This window comes from Serinus canaria, chromosome 4 (assembly GCF_022539315.1).
Source record: "Serinus canaria isolate serCan28SL12 chromosome 4, serCan2020, whole genome shotgun sequence".
Classification (NCBI taxonomy): Eukaryota; Metazoa; Chordata; class Aves; order Passeriformes; family Fringillidae; genus Serinus; species Serinus canaria.
Genome location: NC_066317.1, coordinates 30127695 through 30151072, shown reverse-complemented (window position 1 = coordinate 30151072; position 23378 = coordinate 30127695). Strand labels below are relative to the sequence as shown.

Here is a 23378-nt window from a genome sequence, read left to right as displayed (position 1 = left end):
TGCTTAACCAAGGTGACTCACCTGAGGTTCTGCCAATTGTGAGCAGTGTAGGGTCGTCCTAAATGAGTGCTAATAAACCTTAGAACACCTCACATTTGCATGAATTCTCTATACAACACATTTGGAAGAAATCATGCCGTTGTCTGTGTCGGCTGAGATCTATCTTATGGAAGACAGGACTAAGAGAGGTGGTAAAATCATTGTGTTATACATGTTTTGCCTCTCTAGTGCTGGAACTGGTGGGTGCAACTCTGGCTTGTGCCAGGTGCTAATAATTGTGCCAAACCAGACCTGCTTTTATGCCAGTGGACAGGAAATTGCTGTCAAAGGAACTTTAATAGTTTTCTGTTTGTATAATGGGATCTCATAAACATCAAGAAATACATTTGAGCCTGAATAAACATGGTGAAATCTTGTGTCCATTGGGATTTTTGCCACAGATATCATAGGAGGCAGGATTTTAAACTGCTGTGTTTAACTGCTTTGCTTCAGAGGCTGTAATGCCTGTCCAGAGATTGTGAAATTATAGCAGGAATGCCAGGTCGAAAAATAACACTTCTTTTAGTGTGATGAGGGATCTTTTTGATTCAAAGAGGTGTGTCATTCTGGGAGCTTTTATTCACTGCCTGCAGCTAACCTTGCTCAGGAAAATGGCAGCCAGCTTCCTCAGGACTCTGGAATGCATCTCATTGGATCCCACAGACTTATGAACATTCAGGTTTCCCAGGTGGTCATGAAATGGATATTTTCTTACAGGGGGAGAGACAGCAACTGACAGAACGAGAGGTCATAGTCTCAAGTTGTGTCAAGGGAAATATAGGTTAGATATTAGGAAAAAGTTTTTCATGCAAAGGGTGATAAAGTACTGGAATGGTCTGTCTGGAGAGGTGGTGGAATTACCATCCCTGGATGTGTTTAAAAAAAGACTGGATGTGGCACTCAGTGCCATGGTTTAGTTGAGGCTAGGGAGCCGGTTGGACCTGATGATCCTGAAGGTGTATTCCAACCTTGTGATTCTGTGATTGCTCCCCCATCCTGCCATCAATTCACTTGAAAGGTGTGGAAAGACAAGCTGCCATTGAAGACTCAATTGGAAAAGTTGTTGAGAACCTCATCCTTTTCTATTTTTACCAGTTTGCCAGTATCACTTATCAGGAGGGCATACTTCCTTTGACATTCTTCTTTTGGTTTACACCTGTAGAAGCCCTTCCTGCTATTCTTTGCCAAGTACAGAACCATACGTCAACTCTATGCCCTCCCCAGACCGTCTGTCCTCTGCTTGTGCATTTGCTTCTTTCCCTTCAGGCTGACCAGCAGTCCCCACTCAACCATTCCAGTCTCTTGCCTTCCTTGCCCAACTTCTTGGTCCTGGGAATTACAAGTTCTTGCACTTTGTGGAAGACACCTTTCAATATCTACCAGCTCCATTTCACTCCCCTGTTGCTGAAGGCAATCCCTCAGGGGATCCAACTGGAATCTCCTTAAACAACTAGAAGTTTACTTTCCTAAATTTCAGACTCTAACCCTTACCTGACTCATATACTTCAGGACTGAAAACTCCACCAACTCCACCAGGCTGCCTTCAGTCTTGAAGTCCCTGATTTGCTCCCTTATCTTGGTGACCATTGGATCTAGCATTGCATCCCTCCCTGGCAGAAGTCTCTTGGATTGCATGGAATTATTTTGCAACAATTTTTCTTCTGCCTTAGAGAACGGTAAAAGATTAAATAGATGTGAGAATTCAAGAAAAGACATTTAAAGGCCAGATTCAAGGTCTGAAACTTTGGGATTTTTTTTTTTTCTGCAGCATGAATATTACTGTAAGTTAATGCAAAAATACATGCCAAATTTTGCTTTAATTCAACTCAATATAAATCAAAGAATATTTAAAAGTATTAGTACACTTTTTAATTTATACACATTCAGCCATAAAGAAAAAACAGCCCATGTATTTCATATATGATTTCATAATATTTTGGAAGAAATATTCAAATTACTCTTTACCAGATAAGCACTTTATTAGGAATATGCTTTACAGTTAGGCATGAGCATTGTGTTTTAAGTCTTTCAAGAAGAAACTACACTCATCAGTTATCACAGATATAAAGAATATTACTGGCAGCTGTGGCATGTCCTAAGAGTCCTTGCTAAAGAATGAAATTTACACCCTTCGATGGACCACACTTGATGATACGTCATTTAAATGCTAAAAACAATCAGCAAGACATAACTAAAAACAATTATTTCACTTGATTAGCAAGGCTGGAGAGAGAAAACTGACATCTATTTTCTTTAGTGGGATTATTTTTAAAAGGTGAGCATGGGTTGACAAAGACCTTCAGCAGTAAAACAATAGAGTATATTCTAGAAGAACAGCCAAGATGAACAAGAGAAATGGCAATTAATTTATATTCTGTTAGGAGAGACATTACGGTCATGCATGCACCCTTCCATTGATCCTTAAAACAACTCATCTAATCCCACACCAGCAATACTGAATCATTCAAATAATGCACTGATCTATCAAAAGCTGCAATGGACCATAGCTTCTGAAACCTTGATTTAGTTGATGACGTTAACAGGGGGAAAAGAGGACACACACACGACACTGGCACGCAACAGTCTAGGGAAAGAACAGCTTTTCTGAGTCACAGAAAATGTGCACCTAGTCCTGGATCTTCAACCCCCAGGTAAGGCATAAGGGAAGTGTGAGTATGTAGAAACATTTTATTGACACAGCCATCCAGGTCCTCAAGAGTTTCTCTAAGCCAGAAGACTACTTCATTACATAATAATCTTACAGAGATATTTTTAGACTTCAGTCTAAATTGTCATATTGCTGAAGCACATATCTTGGTTTACTTTCATTTAACTTCGCAATATTTATTTTCAAATTATTTACACAGTTATAAAAACCACCGCATTAGCTGGAAATCCGATTAAGCAGAGGGTACCAGCATGTCATGATCTGGTTGAAGGATCTGGGATTACTAAAATAACAAAAACATGAATACAGGTGTTGGAATTGTGGCTGGAATTGGTGTTGGAAAAGTGGACCCCAAATGTCCTAGCTTATTTTAGGTTCAGTAAACTTGGAAAAGATAACATACTTACTTGAACATTGATTTAGTGTTTGAGCTTACTCTTTAATTCCACTCCCATCACTTTCATGGAAGTTCACTTTTATTTGCCTGAATTGATTAATAAATCCCCTCCAGTTTCACATTAGAGGGAGAAAATAATGTAGTATTATATTATTAGTTATGTTATTGTTATTTTTCCAGGGCAGAACCTAGAAGTGGTAAAGGTTAATGCCCCATTATGCTGGGCATAGTGAAAAAACATGCATGCACAGCCCCTGAGCTTACAGGCTTCACTGTTGTAATGGAATACAATTCAAGGGACAGAAAAAAGGCAGAAAGTACTTAGAAGAACATGAGTCACACCAAAGATCTGCCTGGTTCATATTTTGCTCCTGACAGTGATCACATGGAGGTCCAGAAAGAGCAGAAGAACAGAGCAAGTACACACAATACTTACCCTGAGTTTTCTTCCAGCCCTTAATCATGGATGTCACAGTTCCCATGTTTCTAAATACTCTGATTACTGTACAAAGAGAACAAAGATAAATTCAAAATCCCGATGTTTTCAAATTAACAAAGTAAAATTTAGTCTTATGAACATTTATATTGATCCTCAAAAGCATTTCTATATGCTTCACCAAAGCCCTTGGAAAACATTGATTAAAAGTACCAACTTAGATTTTTTTTTTCTGAACAGAAGTGCATTGAAGCCATTGTTGACATAGGGATGTAATATCACAGCTTATTCAGACTAAATTTCAAGTGCTGGTTAATTAAATTATTCAGAGTCATAGAATGGTTTGTCATGGGCCTTGTAAAGCTCATCTAGTTCAACCCCCCTGCAGTGAGCAGGGACATCATCAACTAGATCAGAGCCCAGAGCCATGGACAACCTGACCTTGAATGTTTCCAGGGACCCTCTTTCATTTTAGCATAAAGTCATTCCCCCAGGTCCTCTCACTACATGCTCCTGTAAAAAGTCAATTTCCAGCTCTCTCTTAGGCCCCTTTAGGTCCTTGAAGATGCTCTAAGGCCACCCTGGAGCCTTCTCTTCTCCAGACTGAATAATCCAAACTCCCTCAGCCTGTCTCCATAACAGAGGTGCTCCAAACCCCTGATCATCCCTTTTTGTTTTGTTTCTACAGGTCTTTCTCATATACACCCCTAAGAAATTGAATTTATTTAGACAACTTTTTCAAAACTATTTAAAGGTCTTAAAAATCTAAATAATTGAGATACTTCTGAAAATCCTATTACTCAGAAGAGACAATGCAAATTGAGAGGATTTTTAGATAAGAGTAGCTGGACCTAGAGGTAGCACAGAAAATATATAATATTTTTGACAACTCTAAAGGCAAACAGAAAAAGTTACCACTATACAACTTCAGTGTTCAGATATATTTTATAGATTTTTTTTATTTGGACATGCTTTAAGAACTTCAAAGAGTTCTTTTGCACCTTGATATAGAGTAACAAAGCACCTTATCTGTGATTATCACTCATCTGGCATCACTCATTTCAGATATTCCAGTAAGATCTGAAAATTTCAACAGAAAAAAAAAAATAGTGATAGAGCTTGTGGATGCATCTGAGGCTTCATAGGTTTGTGCAGCTTTCCAGAAGTACCCTATGGCATAGCAAATTGATTTCCACATATTCCTCAGGATCCTCTACTGTTATCAAGGCCAAAAGATAATACTGTCCATAGCTGGAAGTTAGAACACATGTAGCATACTAATCTGGAAAGAACTAATTTCTGATTATCAGTTTTAACAGGTTTCTTTTACAGTCCTGAATTTTAACAGTTATTAGATTGTAAGTCTTGGAATAGAGCTTAGTTGAACATTGAGATCAAATCAAAAGGGCAAGGATGTCAGAAATTAAAACAGATATAAGTCATACTGCAAAAGAAAAAAAACCCCAGACATAAATAATACTTCTTTCTTCTCAAAAATGTAGCTTTTTTTTTTTTTTCTATTGCTGCTGGCAACCAGAGTAATATTCCCTTGCTCCCTTCAGAAACTCCCACTCCTCTGTTCTATACCTCAAGAGTATGGTAAAAGGGTTGCAAATATCTCAGTACTAGGTTCAGCTGTAAAAACAGCCATTCAATTCACAAATGCAGAGGCTACTCAGATTTGAAATATGATCTTTTTGCTTCTAGGATGCAGATGCAAAGCTGCTGCTCCTCTGTGCATGTGCCTGTGTAAGTCAGTACACGTGTAAGTGCCTGCTGGCTGTCCAGTGAACAAACGTGCATTGAACTGGCAAATGCAGAGAGGGTTCCCAATGAGATAACTCCTCTGAGAAACAAATATGTAGTGCCTCATAAATCAGCTCTCTCTCAGCTGATTTCTCCATAAATCTGCAGAAATCAGAGGAGCAGCATCACGAGACAACATCAGCAGGGAGAAAGGGCTGTTGTGTGGTCACATTCCAAAGCAGAGGGAAGGTGAGCTGTGTTAGACACGAGCAGATGTGAAGAGGCTGTAAGATGCAGGTAATCAGTGCCATTACCATGGGATCATTCTCCAGACTTCTCCACATTTTGCACAGGTCATTGCTGGTCTGATTTTTTCAGCCTTACACAGATGAATTCAATATTTTCTTATGAGAACCTTGCACAAACTGAGGTTCAAATATCACTGAAATTGATGTCTGCCAAGAATAATATTTTACTGGTGCTAAAGGCTCTGATAACTTATATTTTTCAAACCATAATTTATATGCATCACAGACATATCTCAGAGAAAAACTAGGTTTTCTGTTTTAATCAGTACTAAATCAATGCTATAAACACAGAGATATTTATTACTTTCCCCTAAAAAAGTTACTTCTTTGATATTTAAAAGTTAGCCAAGGTATCTGGATTTACTTTGGAAGGTTTAAAAACCACAAAAGTTATAAAATATTAAGAGCTGACTTCCAAATTATTGTTTGAAAGAAGAGACAAGGTTGCTGTACAAGAAAGGCAAAGCATTTCTTATGAACATCAGGCAATTGGGTGGTAGGTTAATGCCAAATTGAAGTTTCAAAACCAATCTAAATTTCGCAAGTCTATAGTCCTGTAATCTTCTGCTTTATTGTCCATCATCCTATTTCTGTGTCCTGAAAAGTTCCAAGACAGCTAGTTCATTTGGCATTGTTTCCTAAGGCACAAATCAAGATTTAGTCCAAACTTGTCAAAGCAGAAATTTTTAAGACAACAATTTTCCCCTACAGACATCCAGAATTTTGAAAAACATACTCTAACTTTTCACTAATGACAGTTGAGAAAAATACAGTGTTGTTTCTGCCATAGTTTGCTCTGCTGTCAAACATTGTCTGAGTACACTCCATACATATCCCCATGTGTGCTTCCTAAATAGCTTTGGAACTCAGTCCGATTTCAGTGGAAATGATACAAAAGGATATTGATCCCAAAGATTATTATGTTTCCATACATTCTGTAGAAATATAAAGCTGAGGATTGAGATCGGATCCTGTAAGTTTGTGGCTGAAGAAAAGGCTGCAGAAGGAGATCACAATTTTCATGACACCTAAGAATCTGCATGCCAGCAGTTATAAATATTCAGTCGCAAGAAAAGCCACAGGATTTTCATACCTTAACCATCAAGGCCAAACAACCACAAGGCACCAGTCCATAGGAAATGGGGCTTCATTCATGCTGCAGCTCTACATGCCACTTGTAAGTTATATTATTTTTTCATTAATCCAACTTGGATTTATAGTTATGGGGGTGCTGGAGGCAGTATGTAAGAAATTCTAGCCTCCGTTATTAACTCAGCAACGTGCTGTGCTTTTGTCTGAGATTTCTGATATCTGAGCTCCAGCCAAAGTGCCATGATAAATGGACATTGTAGCCAGTATCTGCACAATTCAGTCTCAGACCCCCTCATGCTTTGGATTTACTGTAGAGGTTTTGTGTATTTCCCTGTACAGGAGCAAACCCCTCCTAATCTACCAGCTGAGTGGGCATGGAATTAGTTTAAGCAAATTCAGCAATGAAAACAATCACTCATTTCCAGCATTCCACATTCAGATTCACATATCAATAGAAGACCATTCTCCACTGGTTTGGTGACTCCTTGGAATGGATGGAAATAAAGGACCATTTTGAAGGTATGTTTGTCGGCAGGAGCTGACTCCATAGGCAGAGGATGGTGAACATGTGAAAGTATCACGTTCTACACAGTGTTGTGAACACAATGAGCTAACAGTGAGCTCTCAGCTGGCTACACTGGGCTGTGGGAAAGTGCTGCACTAAGGTTGCTGGAATTTAATTGAACTTGCATAGGTACCTCTGCCCAGTCTTTCCCTGGGTTTTGCAGGCTAACACAACCAAAGGGAGCTCAGACCTGCCTCTGTGTGCCAGTGCAGGCATGTCCTCCTTCACATATTTGCAGTGTGATTTAAGGCAAGCTATAATCAGTAGAAAATGGGTGGGTCTCTGAAAAAGGTTAGAACTTGTCTGGAATTTTTGGTCAAACATCAAGAAATTCTAATTCTTCAAAACACGGCCTTTTGGTGGAAGCATACTGATTTTGAAAGGGAAATCACAGGAGGAGAATTCAGATTGAGAGGCAAGTGTATGGCCAAAGGTGAAGACCTGAAAACCGAATAATCGTGAAACAAATGAACAGCAGTTTTCATCTGGGGCTTAGGCAGACAGGTTCAGAAATCTTTGGGTTGTAATCAGATATGGCAGAGATGTAAAAGCCAAGTGACAGTTAGGAAAGCAGTAAATGTAATTTTGGACTTTTGAAATACTTTAGTAGAACACTGAAATATGTGCAATAGCCCTGTTAAGGCTAGGTAGGGCTTGCAAAGTCAGTTGGCAACTCCCTGAATTCATGTAGCAACTTTACTACAAAGATACCTAAGGCTTTAGCAGTTTTTAAAGCTACTGCAGCTCTGACCTCTGCTGCAAAAAACTGTTGTTTTGCAGTTGTTGTTTTGAATATGTCATGAGAGAAGAACAGAGCCCTTCTCTCATGACATATTCAAGTACCTTTGACTTTGCATGAGTTGTTGGATAATAAGAATATTTTTCTCTGGGCATGCTCACACAAATATACATCTAGCCTATTATCATCAGCATCTTATTCTTCACAATTATTCTATAAAAGTTATTAAAATCTCTCAACCAAAGCAACCAAGCAAAAAAAAAATTAAAGGATGTACATATGAAGTGCAAGGAAAAAAATTTTCTACATTTATTTATGAACAGCTCTAAATTTATTCATATATTCCAACTCCAACTACATCTTTCAGTGGTAGCTTCCTACCTAATTTGCACAATCCCCTAGTAATTATGCAATTGATATTTCACTAAGACTATCAGTATTTAACTTGTATCGATGAGAAGATTGTTTGAAAACAGATGTCATAGTTATAGCCCTAAATAAATCACAAAATATTTTTTCTCTAAGCCAGCTCTATGTCACTCTAGATAATGCCCAGTATTCTAGTGTGAGCTATTTAGTTCCTCTGTTGTTAAAGCACTGTGGCATTCCTAGGAACACATGCACAGCAATACACAAACAGATGAGAACAAAGATTTAAATTAAATATTAACAAACAGAATTTTAAACTTACTAAATGAAATAAATAAGAAAGGAACTCATTATATTCTTTGTTTCCTTATCAGTCTTCATATTTTTGTTAATACGCCTTTACATTTATTATTTTCATTCTGAAGTCTTAGATTGGCACGTTTCTACCTCCTGACTTTATTACCTCTTTCAATTAACCTGCAATAGCTAATTTCATATTAACAGAGTAGAAATAAAAGGTAATGTCTAATAGGCTAAAAAGTACTACAGGTTCATTAGCAAGCTTCAGATTTCTGAGCCCCACATGTTATACAGTATCATATAATTTTAAAGAAATTTAGGAAGGGAAATAATGTAGATTCAAATTCAGGATATAAATATGAAGCATACAAATATGAAATTTCTGGGAATGGCCTGAACAATGTCAACAAGTACTAGCTTTTAATCAGGAAAAAAGCCCCCACATTTTGCAGAGAGTTAAGCACAAGCCTAAAGATTTTACTGTAAAAACTGAGTATTGTATAGAGATTTTTCAGATATTTGTCAAAGATGAGAAAGCTAGTGCAGAAAGTTTCTGTCCAAAATTATACTGGAAGGCTAAGACAAGATTAACCACTCTATATGCACAGGTAGAAACCCAGTGTTCTACAGGTCTAGTCCAGCCTAAATGCTTTTGCTGAATTGAGTTCTTAGGAGGGAAAAAACAATCTTAGGTGCCTATTTTCTAATTTCTGCCCAAATGACCTAAAACTATACACAAGTATGTTCTGGGAAAAACTACATCAAAGCACAAACATACACTGTGTGTGTACTGAAGTCTGGGTCCTTCCTCCATTTTAAAACTGATCCTACTTACAAAGAGCATTTAAATAGTCTCCTTGAATTTCTAATAAAAATTATTTTCTTAAAATATAAGGCCACTCTTCAATAATGCCTTGATTTGGAAACCAAAATATTAAGAAGAATAAGCAATGTAAGGTGGTATAATGGTACTGACAGCATGGAAGCATAACAAATAGGGTATTTTCATATTTAATACTCCTTTAATTTCTGCTGCAGTTTACTGTTCCACTAAAACCCAGTGTAAATGAGGCTGAGCCTTATAACTCTTTTTAAAAGTACATGCTGGTAATTTTGTAAATGTCCAGTAAAACTGTATGCAATCTTAAAGATCTATTATATAAATTATTGTTTTAACAGTATTTTTGCTATCACAGCACACTGAAAGTAGATTTTTTTCATATCAGTCATCAACTTACAGAGGTCAATTTAAAATTTTCTGATAAAATATCTTATTCTATATTGGAATAGTGTGCTGCTATTAATTTATCAGATCATTGAAAGCAAATTGGAAAATCTTAATAAGGCCTTTCCTTAAAACTGGAGCCAAAAGTACTTTGGCCAATTCAATTAACTACTGTGTACATTGGTTCTATTGCTTCAACTTCAGCTGAACCCTTTAAAAGCCCTTTGCCAGGTAGCTAATGGCAAAAAAAATTTAAAAAGAGCCAGATAGAACACATCAAAAGCCCCTCAGAAAAAATAATAGCTGATAGCCATGCTTAAACCCCAGGTTGACATTCAGCACCAGCATTTTATCTGTCCTTTCCCTTTACTCACTGACAGGAGACAACATCCCACCCCTCAAGTCAGGCTGAAATTCTTCTTGGAGCTTCTCAGTGTTCCATGAGGAAGGGTGAGCAGGCAACCTCACAAATAAAATGTAAATGAAAACTATTACTGCAACTTTGCATTCCCATTAGTACAAGAAGTGATTTCAACAAAAAACAATGCATGAAGATGTGAAAATAGTCAATATTACACTAGGTTACTGCAGATTGACCAACAATTTCCACTGGTGAGCTTCACCTTTAACCATTTAAAATTAGCATCAGATAATCATCATTACACTTAACCAATCCTTATCTTATTTAAACATGTATATATCAAAGTAGAACAGGGCACTCTAGAAATAAAACTATAAAAGTGTTGATGAGTAACATCATCTTCCCACATTTTTGACTCAAAGCACTGTATAGAATTTTTTTAGGAAAACGTGTGCTTTCTGTATTTTGTCTGTTGTTTCTCAAAAGAAATAGAAACATTGTTACTTCTCTCTACCTTCTGTCAAAGGGGATTACTCATAATTCCAGTATTTTTTCCCAGTGTATTCTGAATTTAATTCAGCAAGAGTGCTCCTTCCAGCAGAAATCACACCTCCACAGTGTGAACACACCTCCACAGTGCCTTTACACATTTCAGTTGAATCTTACTGTTCTTAATTATTTTATTTCTCTTTGTATCACCATAAATATGGTGCTCATGCTCTGTTCCTTTTCCATAATTATATCTCTCATGCACACATTACCATATTCTGTACAAGTTCTGTTCAGGAAAGCTATGCTTGTTTATCATTTTGCTGATTTCCTAAATTACCTCCTAAATCTCTTATACAGGTCTGGATGTGTTTGCATGCAAATACATCCTTCAATATAAAGATATGCTGTGTGTGTGAAAGAGAGAAAAAGTGCTTGAGAGATCTGTTCTTCCAGTTCTATGCCAATGTTTTTTCTAGTCAGAAGTCCCTGGAAATAACCACATTTCCACCCCTGGAAATATCCTAAATTTATTTTAGGAAATGGAACATTATTAGGAGACTGACTTCCAAAAGAAGTGGCAGACAATAAGCTTAATAAATAATTATTGCCAAAAATAATTACATTTTAATAGGAAGTATACACAGACCGTTAGGGTTCAGAATCAAAAGTCCATGGCATTAAATTAATTCTTGGTCAGATAAATACAGCCTGCTGCCTTCTCTTTCCAAGGAGGACTGCTCTCCAACCCCCTGCCAGCCCAGCTTTTAGGTGCTCATATACCTTAACATCACAGTCCTTCCTGATATTTCCAGTTTGATACCTTCTTCCCACATGCAACCTTTACCAGCTAAATAGATATGCCCAGCCACAAGGCATGGCTTCACTTATTCATGCAGTAGCTGCTAAATACACGTGCCTGCTGCAGCTGGCAGCTTTGGAGCAGTGGAGGAGCACAGGGTATATGGGCAAGTATCTCTTTCAGGGTGGTGTAAGGCACATGCATGTGCACAACAGCAGGCAAAGCCCAGGCTCCAGCTCCTGCAGCAAATTCCCCTCCTTCTGTCCTTCTGCAACCCCAGGTATCAAGTTGATTTTCAAGATGTCTTAGGTGGGAGTGTAATTCACTGGCCCACCACTGCTTTGAAGGCATATTTTAGTTCACATTGTGTTGGTGGCAGTTTCTCATTATCACTTTTCCCTTGTTTCTTTCTAAATTAGCATCCTTTGTCATTCTTTTCCTCCACTTTAGAGACACATAACAAACTACACAGCCTTGAATTGGATTTTTACTCAAAAGATCAACAGGCAAAAATGAAGAAGGGGAAAAAAGCTGGCAGTTCACATCATGTTGAAACAGCTCAGAAGAAACAAAAGGTCACAGCCCACCTACTCAAGAGTGCATCATGCACCCTTTGTACTTGCTGTCTTTCGAGGGCCTCCAGCAGCACATAGCAGAGCACCTCAAAAAGAAAAGCATGACTTTCACATAAATTGCTGAAGAAGGCCTTATTCCTTCCACGTGTCCCACTCAGAGTTCTACCTGGTTGTTTGCAGGATTGTTGTTTTGGCTCTTGGGATCCCAGTGTTCCTGAGCAGGAGCTGCAGCACAATGAGCTGGGATGGGTATTTTGTCAAACCACGACAGCTGATTCTGCTGATGCTTCTGACAAGCACTGGGGCTCTTGGGCTGACACTCAGAGCATGGGGCAGGAGGTAAGACACTGGACTTATTTTTTAACCAGTGCCCTTTAGGAGATCCCTGTCCATATCTCAGGAGGAGCCCTATAGACACAATGCCCTGCTTCTATTTTGAAAAGAAAAGTAAAATTAGAACTAACATTGTGTTCTCACAGCTCAGATATTCTCACCAGGTAATCCTTTCTCCTGATGTATTTCAAATTCTGATCCTCTTGCTGAGTTGAAAACCTAGGATTTAATGTAAAGAATTGATTGTTATGCCTTTGAGGTACAATAAATTGTCCCTCGTCTCCTCAGAAGAAACTTCTCTCATGCAGTAACAAATGCAACCATAAAAATCTGTATCGAAAGGAAAATGTCTTTATTCACAATTTTGTCAAATTGCTTTCAAATGCAAGTTTTCTTATGAGAAATTTTCTGGAAGAAAATATACTATTATATGCAGCTACTTGGATCTTTTCCTAAATGCTTATTTCTCACAAAAATACCTCTTATCTTTTACATGCAGAAGCTCCATAATAGACAATTTCTAAACATTTAGAAACTTCAAAGGATCACTATTTTTATTCCTACTTTGATATTAATTTTGTGGTTTTTCTTAATACTTATTATTGTGTGAAATATGAGTACTGCTAAAAGAGAACTGCTGTTTATTCTTCCAAAGTGGCACAAGCTGTTTTCCTCATTCTTACTGTGAACTGCTTTGAACATCATTTCCTTTGAGTATGCCAACTTTTCATATTTTGTGAGCCAAGGCCTCCTAATTTCATAGCCAGCTTGCATCACCATGAAAGTTCAATTTCTATTTTATACCTTGAGGCTTACATTGATGAAATCTGACCCAGTTACCTTAGGGCTAAAAGACTGAAGTTTTGATCAGTCATCACTGTCAGCTTTAGCACACATTTTCTTTAATCCTTCTTAGTGAGCTGGAGCCATTAGGACTGTTTTTGCTGGGCTTTGGACTGGAAACAATCCTTAATTTAATCATAAACATTTGCTCACGTCAAGCAAATTTTTGGGTCTGCTAAAGTTTCATTAAACATGTTGTGTGCTCAGCCATGCTTAGAGACTTAGGTGACTGACATTCACAGAGAAATTATTCATGACAGCCAATTTTCTGTCAAGGTCCTTATAAAATATACTTTTGAATAGATGAAATGCAAGGTATTTCTTTCAAACAGAAATAAGCCAAATGACAATACTGCAGGAAATAACAAGATGTGGAGCTACACGTACTGGAAAATAGAGAAATCATCTCTAATTCCCAGTTTATCCACGTCCTCCACTGCATTCCCCATGCTCTCAAATACATGACTTCATACACAAGGAGAAATCTAATGTGATCAGTCTTTGTTTTTAATGAAGCAAAAGAAAACCAGAATATACTTGAAGTCTACTCTGTGCTAGCTCCATTTTTAACAGAGTTGTTTCATTCTGACTGAATATATTGTAAATCAACACTTTCACCAACTTTGGATAAACAAGTGGTTTAGCAATGCAAAGCAAAATATTTTGAGGATCTTTGGATCATCATTAAAAAAATATTTTGATCATCAAACTAATTCCTGCAATGAGGATTTTATTTGACTTGAAAGGGAGATCAGCTCACACCACAGAGATCTAATTTCATCAAACTTAAACTCCACATTCAGCAGGTTGAGAGATTCTTTTACTTATTAGTCAAGAACCTTGACACAGGGCTAATTATTTTCTGATATTTCTTAACATATTGAGGTTTCCACTATGTTTACAAGGACTACACTTTTAGTCACTTCAAAACAAGTGGGTTCCCTTAAAGGAACAATGCCCATTTTTATCTTACCAGCTACAGTACGTATTTTTTTCTAGTCAGAGTTAGCCTTTATTGAGTCCATGCAGAATCTCCACACTGCACAAGGTTGGCAATGGATTGATCTAACAGACACTGAAGCCAAGTACATTTCTCATGTTTGCAGTGCACATACCATAGCTTTAGATCTGCCACAGTGGAAATGAGTGTTGAGGAAAGTCTTTAAAACAAAAAAACAAACACAAGTATAAAATGGATCTGTTTCTCCAATGACCCATGAAATTAGCATAGCAGAGAAACAAGTTTTTCTAAAAGAGAGATACTCAGGATGCTACAGTAGCCTTGGATATGATTCCTAGTTCAGGAATTGCTGTCTTCCTTCCAGTCATTTCTACCCACTTTATAAATCTTTATAAATCACAATTTCTCCAACTTTATAAATCACAATTTCTCCAAAGCTACTCCTCAGCAATATTTGCCTACTGTTTTTTTACTCAAGGTATCTGTAGAAAGTAAATTCACATCTGATTGTCTTTTCTTCACCTGTCATCCTTTATTTCTGTCCTTTTTGATATCTAAATCTCTTCCTCATTTCCTACTCCTTAACAGGCCATTACCTGCAGGGTACAGCATGTCATACCACAAGAACTGCCTGGGTTTTTTACACACTTAACTCTTTCTATTGCTCCAAGGTTGACTCAAGTGTATAATATAGAAGATCAGTACATGCTGGAACCCACACCAGCTCTGCATGTTGACCTGTTTCATAGTACTTCTACATAAGAGTTTATCTTGACATTGAGGCAAAGATCAAGACAGCCTTACACACACATGCAGCAGAACACACACACAAATTTAGGACAGGATGCTACCAGTGACTCAGTGTCTGTACATATGCAGATGGAAAAGTCAGGTGGGTGTAGGTCAAGTGGTCCTGAGCTTGCACAGCATTAGCTTACACACTGCAGATAAAAAGGCTTTTCTGTGCCATGCTGGCTGCTCTCACCAATAAAAGCCTCTCTGCCTTGAAGGTAGTTAGCAATGCTGGAATGAATCACAGTGTCACATTAGATCTGTAACTAATGTCCTATTTTCCAAGGCAAAGGTTCATTAGGGAAAGTGAATATAACTGTGTGGATCAGGGAAGAGGGAAGAGAGAGAAGGTAAAGTCTGGAAAAATAGGAGGAAGGATGACTGTGTGAGAAATGCAAGAGGAAGGGGGAAAAGGTTTAACAGAAAAGAAAAGGTACAGATGCTACAAGGTGAACTGTTGTGGAAGACGAGAGAGGGAAAAAAAGATGGAAAAATTAAAGTCCAGGAAGGAAGTGCAACTAGTGCTGAAAGAAGAGAAGGCTAGATATATTTCAAAAATCCCTTCTTATTTCTTTTCCTAAAAGTAATTTGGGATCACAACTGCATACCTTCTCCCTGAGGTGTTAAATCTCTGAACATAACAACCAAAATTCAATAAAACAAATACTCTGTTAAAGTATTGATTGCATAAAGCCACAGGTTAATGAGCATCTTTCTAACTGGTGTGCCCTGCATATAAATGAGGTATATGGATCTCAATGTTTATAATTCTGGTCCAGCTGAATACTGTGCATGGTACCAGCACGTTGTAAGATATTACAATGGACAAAAAAATCATTTTCCTTCTCTAAGAACATTATTCTAAATAAGAAATACTATTTCACTAATAAAATAGCAGAGACTGAGGCTACAGAATTAATCTTCTTTAGGAAAACAATATTAGCTAGCTGGATTGCTGTGGGTTGAAGCTCCATCCTTTCACAGGCATACAATTTTCATTTTCAGAGCAGTTGCTAGGATCCTCTTCTGTTTCCTAGCAACATATTTTTAACCTACTTTCCTACTGCATCACTTACTATGAACAAAAAGTCTTTGTAGAAGCAAATCTTTAGCTCTTCTTTCAATGCAAGCACATGCAAGTAATAGTAAATTGAATATCTATCTGGAGGAGTTATTGAAAATTCACATTTTTCCTGAGATTAGGTGCAATGAATGAAAAAATTATAATGAAGTATCCCTGGAAAATTTCAGATTTTCAATTTCTAGTGTCCTTGTAATACTGAACTTACTATTATCTCTTGGGGGAAAAAAAGATGTTCCTAATGGAAAAACCTATTGATACTGGGGGAAGTTTACTGGAGAATTTGAGAGAACAACCTAATGGAGGCATGGCTGTCTAAAACAGAGAGTACTCCCTTTTTGACTGCACTGGGATCCTTGCAGTGCAATATACTGGATATTAAAGAATCTAACACCAGGGCATGTTTTGAAGACTTATTTAGAAAGAACAACTGAAGTAAGATATTTTTAAAAAAATTAAAAGAAAAGGCATGTGCAAAGGGAACAAGGTATATTCCCCATTTCCAGTGCCATCTCATAACCATCATTTAGATATTATTTAAGCAAAATTAAAAACCTCTGGAGCTATTTTCAAAAGCACAGTGGTTTTGCCCTGCAGCTAATTAATCAAAAATTACAAAACACTGTAAGTACAACATTATTTGCATGTTGCTGGTATTTCAGTTCTCATCAAGCACACTAAATGATCCAATAACATAATCAAATCATATCCTGCAGCACAACAGGAGCATCACAGGGTTCTTTTGATATCAGTCTGCAGTGGGAAAACCACAGCACCTTCCTACTGAGGGTTTGTAAACAAACCTTGCATGCTCCGTGTAATTTAGAGCCATCAGTCTGTTCAGTGTCATTATGTTTCCTTTCCAGAGAGCATTCTCATAACCTGTCAGCATGACAATTCACATTCCAAATAACTCAGAAGGCTTAATCAATATGGGGCTCAAAAGGAACACTAGATCACTTGAAACATATCTTTTCAAGCTGATATTCAGCTACCAAAGAAGGCACAGAGAAGGGCAAATGAGTGATAAAAAAAGCAATGCTGACATATCCAAATTCTAAAGCATTGTTGTTTCTAAACAAACAAACAACGAAAATCCATGTGTAAATTAATAAATATGCATTATCTCAGCCCTGTTCCTATTTAATCAGTTCCTACTAAAAAAATCCTATTGATTTATTAATAAAAATATAAAGCTCTTTTAATGTACAAAGATATTGCCCAAAATTGATGTGTTCTATGCCACCGGTATTTTTCATTCCTCTTATTTAAACAACAAAACCTAAAATATTATGACATGATAGATGACATCCTATACAGAAAGAAAAGTGTCCAGCTCATCAGCAACATAAAACCTGATTTTTTCATAAAGTATTGATTGAAATTTTTGTAATTTCTAACACTGCTCTGATAAATGATTAGCTCTGATATTTATGGATAACTTCCTGATTCATATAAAACCTTTTCAATTGGACAAATGTTCTTTGTATAATTCAATAGATAATAGATTACTTTAGCAACACTTCTAAAGACATCTATAAGTTCATTATCATGGTACACCTGTGCTGAATAAGAGGATAGTAATACTTGCAAATTATACATTATTACTGACAAATAGAAGAACTCATGATTGTAACCCAGCTATCTGACAATTTATTTCTTTTGTAGGCACCACTTTTCTAGGTATTTAATGCATTATGATATCTTTCCTGGCTATAAACTCTGATTCCTGAGATACTACTGTGATGATATGCAGCAATATGGTGGACAATGATGGATGAGTAATTCCTACTGAAGCATTGTTCCAGAAGCCAAAATTCCTATTTCAACATATTGACTTTCAAACTTACCACTGATTAAGCAATGGGACCAGCAGATGTTTATGGTATTGCCAATTGCCACAGTGGAAGGACCTGTGGCACAGGCACAGTTATGTTCTTTCAAGAAAAGATACACCAATATTATGGCCATTTAACAAAGGTTAACATAGTAAATAATTCTAATAAACTCTATAAACACCTATCCCACAAGGAAGTATTAAACAGCAGTATAACTGCATACAAAACCAAAAGTGTTTAGTATAGCTCTCAGACTCTATTAGGTTAATAATTTATATTTGATAAACCATCACAAATCCACAGGGATGTGAGAAGCCACTACCTTTTCAATATTGACCTTTATGTTATGAAACACAGTAAAAATACCAAAAAAGCAAGGAGACAGATGGGGATATCAATGTATGGGAAACTTGAAAAGAATAGAGATGCCTAATTGCCTTCCAAAGCAAACACCTGCAGATTAAATGAAATGGGTCTATAAGTCATACCAAGCCTTGTCAGAGAATCCAACTCCACATCTTTTATCCTTAACTTTGTCCACAGGAAAAGAGTAAAGTATCTGAGATATGCATTATGAATGAAACCACCACATTGCTTTCACAGTTGTGTTAGGAAGCACCTGAGGAAACATGAGAAGAGGCTGACTTTCAAAAACCACTTGGAGACAGAAACTCATTGGGCAAGGAGAGATCTGAGGAAGTGGATTTTTCCTTAACCTGATGTTAAACATAAAAACATCTACATTTCATTGTAGAAAAGGTAATTTGGCTTGCAAGGAAGGAAAAACAGTGGGCAGTCTCAGAAACCTCAGTATTTGGAGACTTATGCACAGGTTAAAAATAAACTGAGGAAACTGAAATTTTTTCCATATTTAACATTTAAAGTAAAAAACCCCTGAAATCAGAATGTAAATCAAATTTTTTCCCACTGTGAATATGACACATTTTTTACTATGGCATAACATTCATCTCATGTACTGTGATCTCTATACAATACATAAGACCTCAAATCAAATTTAGGCATATGCAGGTTGACTTGGAGCATCAGGAGTCCTTTAATTATCTTTTGAAACAAAATTTAGTTCACAAATTTCAAATGCCAAGTTCAATGTTTGGAAATAAGTTTTTGAAACAAGGGGTTGATTTATCAAAAGAAGGCATATCATTTTCACAACAGACTTTTGGCTCACTGTAATATCCTGTCACTGTTAATGCTAAGGAATCAGGTATACAAATGCATAACATCTCTGCAGTGTTACAAACCCCTTCCTTTTTAATAACAAGGGTTGAATGTTCAAATGGTTTTGTCCAAAGCTTCCTACTTGAATATATTCATTGTTGGAAGATTTTAATTAGTATTGTAATAATTCCATACACTTACAACCGACGTGCAGGGATCATAAGATTTTGCTTACATGCTCCTTTCTCTTCTACTCATTTAACAGCTAAACAAATAACTTGGCCTTAACATATTTATTCTTAAATTCCTGTGGCATAAATTAGGAAATTGCCACAACCTGTATCTTTCCTGGGACTGGTAATGATCCTTTATTTTATTCTCATACCCAGTCACATTTCACTCTCATGGGAAGTACCTTTGCTAATGGACATGTCCATTGCATATATGACTAGCATATGATCTCACACTCATTCCATAGTTCGAAGAAAAAACAGAAAATTCACTGAGTAAAGGACAGTGATGTTGTAGCTGCAGGGGTACCAACCCTACAGTGGATTTAAGATACTATTTTTGGTACTCTGAGATCTTTATTGCTATGGTAACACTTGTAACATTTTATTGCTTCAAAATCTTTCACTGAAGAAATGAGATTGCACAAATACAATTTAAGGAAAATACACTCATTCACACCCACACAACTGAAAAATAAATGCAGACTTAACAAAGACTCTTTGGGCTTTAATTAAAGAGAAAGCTTTGAGATATATCCTCATAAACATGTGCAATTTCAAACATGTCTAGGAAGAATTTCACTGTCATTTAGCATTGAATAAACTAGGCACCAAGAAAAAGCATATAAAAAACTGTTTATAAGTGTAAATTATATGGAAAAAAACCCCCACAGCTTTTTTTCCTGTTACTAGGCTCAGAGTTTGCAACAACATGACTCAGTTTAGTAGGATGGCACTTGGAGACAGTCGTGATTCCCAGCTGGCAGGGCAGACACTGGGGGCTCTTTGTCCACCACCAGACCCAGAACTGCTGCTGCCACCCTGCAGCTGAGGTTCCACGGCCCTGGGGCAGGGTGTGGAATGTCAGCAGGAACAGATCAACCTGTTCCAGCCACACTGTGGGATGGCCAAGAGGAGGGGGTGGAAACAAACATTCTCCTTTCCAGCCCACACCAAAATTTCTGCAGATGCTTCCATTACCTGTCCCTGCTGGTTTGACTAAAGATGTAACTCAAGTTCCCCACTGCATTGTAGACTTCCCTTGACTTCAGAACCAAAATCAGCTTTCACTTGGCCTAGAAATTAGGGGAAGGATCAGAAGGTGACATACCTGTGGGAACTCAGCGCATCACCTCGGATGCTCTGAGTCCCAGGGAGACCCCTTGGGGGGCTCAGAAGTCCTGGAATGTAGCCAAAGGCACCTGGTGGCTTGATTTTGACCCTTCAAGGGTCGTGCTATCAAAGCATGAGGATATGGAAGTTTCAGAGGTTTGAATGGTGTAGGGCAGGTGTTTTTATAGAATAGAATATAGGTTTTAAGATTTTGGTACAGGGGGGTCTAATGGAGGCAAGATGGAGGATTCAGGCCCGACCTCGTGGCTTTTCTCCTTCTTCTTGTCATCCATCTTCTCTGTGATGTGTGCATTTTAGATTGGTTCATACTAAAAGTACACTGTTTAATAAAGGTGATGGGCATTGGGGAAAAATTGTAAATATCACATACGCAATTATCAGTATAAGAATGTGCGACCGCCCTAAAGGGGCAGAGAGTGCTTGTGGCTGCCTTGCTGGTCAGATCTCGGCTGGGCAGAACAAAAACCTTAGAGATAAGCTTTAATAAACAACCTGAAGACCGAACTATAGAGGAGTCCAGACTCGTCTGTTCATCGCGGGCTGCCTGCGAACCGTCCCACGCGAACCACCCTACGCATGTCCGACAGAGACACACAGCCGATCGGACACATACCCACTGAAATATCTGGAATTCACTGCCTGGTATGTTGCCAATTTTTCACTTTGGTTCAGAAATAACTCAAAATACCACCACATAGAAAGGGAGTCTCAACTCGTGGAATACTAAATCTCTTTCACTGGAGATTTTCAAGAACCCTCTGGAATCAATCTTGTGCCATGTGCTCTAAGAAGACACTGACTAAAAAGAGAGGTTGGACCAGATCCCCCCACTGTGGTCTCTTCCAATTCTGTGACTGTTGAATACTGGGATTTCTTGTCCAGTCTCTGCTTCTATTAATTCTTAATAAATGTGATGGCAAGAGTTTCATAATTGTGTAAATAGATACGGCACAGAAAACAAAAATTAAGAAGACTGATTTTTTTTCTTTCCTATGTGCATTATTTTGAGTGTCCTGAAAAACTATTTTGGTTGGCAAAAATACCTATTCCCCCTTAACTCCCTGAACTACCATATCACAGACATATTTAGTTCTCAGTCTCACAAGTACATGTGCTTTGGACTCAAGCAATCACAAAGTTGCAGATTACTTTTTCACAGCTTTTACCCACCTGAACATAAAGGCTTTAAACTGACAGCTGCACTTTACTCTCATTTTAACACAGCAAAAATTCTAACACAGTAAAGCTCCATTTTTACATGGAATTCTGGTTTATAATGAAATATCACTAACACCAGTGTAAAAGAAAATTGCTAAAATGTCTGGATGCAAAATGTCAAAAACTGCAATTCAACTTTAAAAATTGCTTAAGAATTCCAATTCCTTATAAAATTTGTAGATAGACCTGAACAATTCCTCATTTCTCATACCACAGCACTAAAGTCATACATTCCCATTGTATACTGATCTCTAAAAATGTGGGTATTTTGTTTTAATTAGGGCACAGTAACTTGGTATGCAAGGAGAGTTTTTTTTCTTAGTGGCAACATTTGAACTTTCCAGGAGCTGATATCTTCCATTTACCTGGTGATTTATTAAATACTGCTAACCTGCTAAAAAGACTTCTGCACTGATACTTTTTTCACAGTAACAGCTAAGGTTATGGATTTTATATAAATAAGAGACATTTTCTCTGAACTGAAACATTTGGTTACTTACAGTTACTGATCTGGAGAGGGTAGAGTTTACATTTTTCAAATTTATCTTGTTATATGGCCTCAAAAAAGGCTATTAAACTATAAATCTACCTTATTTTCTCAGTACAGATCTTTTGGCCTTGAAAGACCATATACAATACGTGTTAGTCATAACAGTCTCCCCATTAAAATATAAATGTATGTGATGTATTGCACAAATACCTTTCACTAGAACATATCTATCATGTGTTTTCTATTGAGACACAAATTATTTTAGTCTCAGGGTTGGCCACAGTCACTGCATGCTATTCTTCTGTTTTTTCCAGTTGTGTTTTGTTCAGCTTCTTACTTCCAGGCAAAAACTTTGCACACATGTATCAACTTGATATGGCAAATTTGGGGGCAATGTTGGCCCTTCTGGTGTAACAATTCTCTGGGAAACACACAGCCTGAAGGTTCCCTTTCCCAGCACCATGCAGGCTGTATCACGCCAGAGCAGCTCTGACTTCTGAGCACCTTCTTTTCAGCTCAGTCTCTGATCTCACAATAATGACCTGGGGCTTGAAGCAAGTGCATTTCACCACTGAGATGCTGATGCCTCCTCAGCAGAGCTTTTTGCAGAGCTCCTCCCTGCAGCACAAGCAGCCAAGAAGCTCTGCAAGAGCACAGCCAAGCCTGGTCTGGCTGTAATTCCATCTGCACCACAGCCTTGTGTATTGCAAGAGAGACAGCTGGAGAAGAAAATGCCCTGTGTCCAACTGAGCTCTTACAGCAGCTACAACATTACTGTAACTATTCCAAATGTGTTAGGATTAATTGAATTTCCATATTGATAGCAGCTGGTGATATATTGTACAACAGGTTATTAAAAATCTACTCCTGAACTCAATGTATGTTTAAAAAAAAATTATCAAAATTCTCCCAGAACTGGGTTAGGGCTCCTCCATGCTGAGTTAGGTCACCTGTTATCAGTTACTTACAGCCTTAACCACAGCTGAAAAAAGCTCCTGTAAATCACACTGTGTTTCCATCCTTCCTGTCCTCCACCCAACAAACAGTTACAGTTCTTCATATCTATTTTTCATAAGTTTCATTTCATCTTCAAGCTGAACATTCAGAGTGCAGCCCTGCATCTGAAATTGAAGCCAATTACATTTTAGGATTCCCTCATTTCCAATCT

General features: G+C 37.6%; 1 long non-coding RNA gene across 1 annotated transcript in view; it reads right to left on the bottom strand.

Moving 5' to 3' along the window:
- Positions 1-23378, bottom strand: part of LOC127059536 (uncharacterized) — a 176072-nt gene that overhangs the window by 71556 nt on the left and 81138 nt on the right. Inside the window, exon 2 of the long non-coding RNA XR_007777464.1 lies at positions 3541-3606. This is a non-coding gene — a long non-coding RNA (uncharacterized LOC127059536). The remainder of the gene's footprint in view (positions 1-3540; positions 3607-23378) is intronic.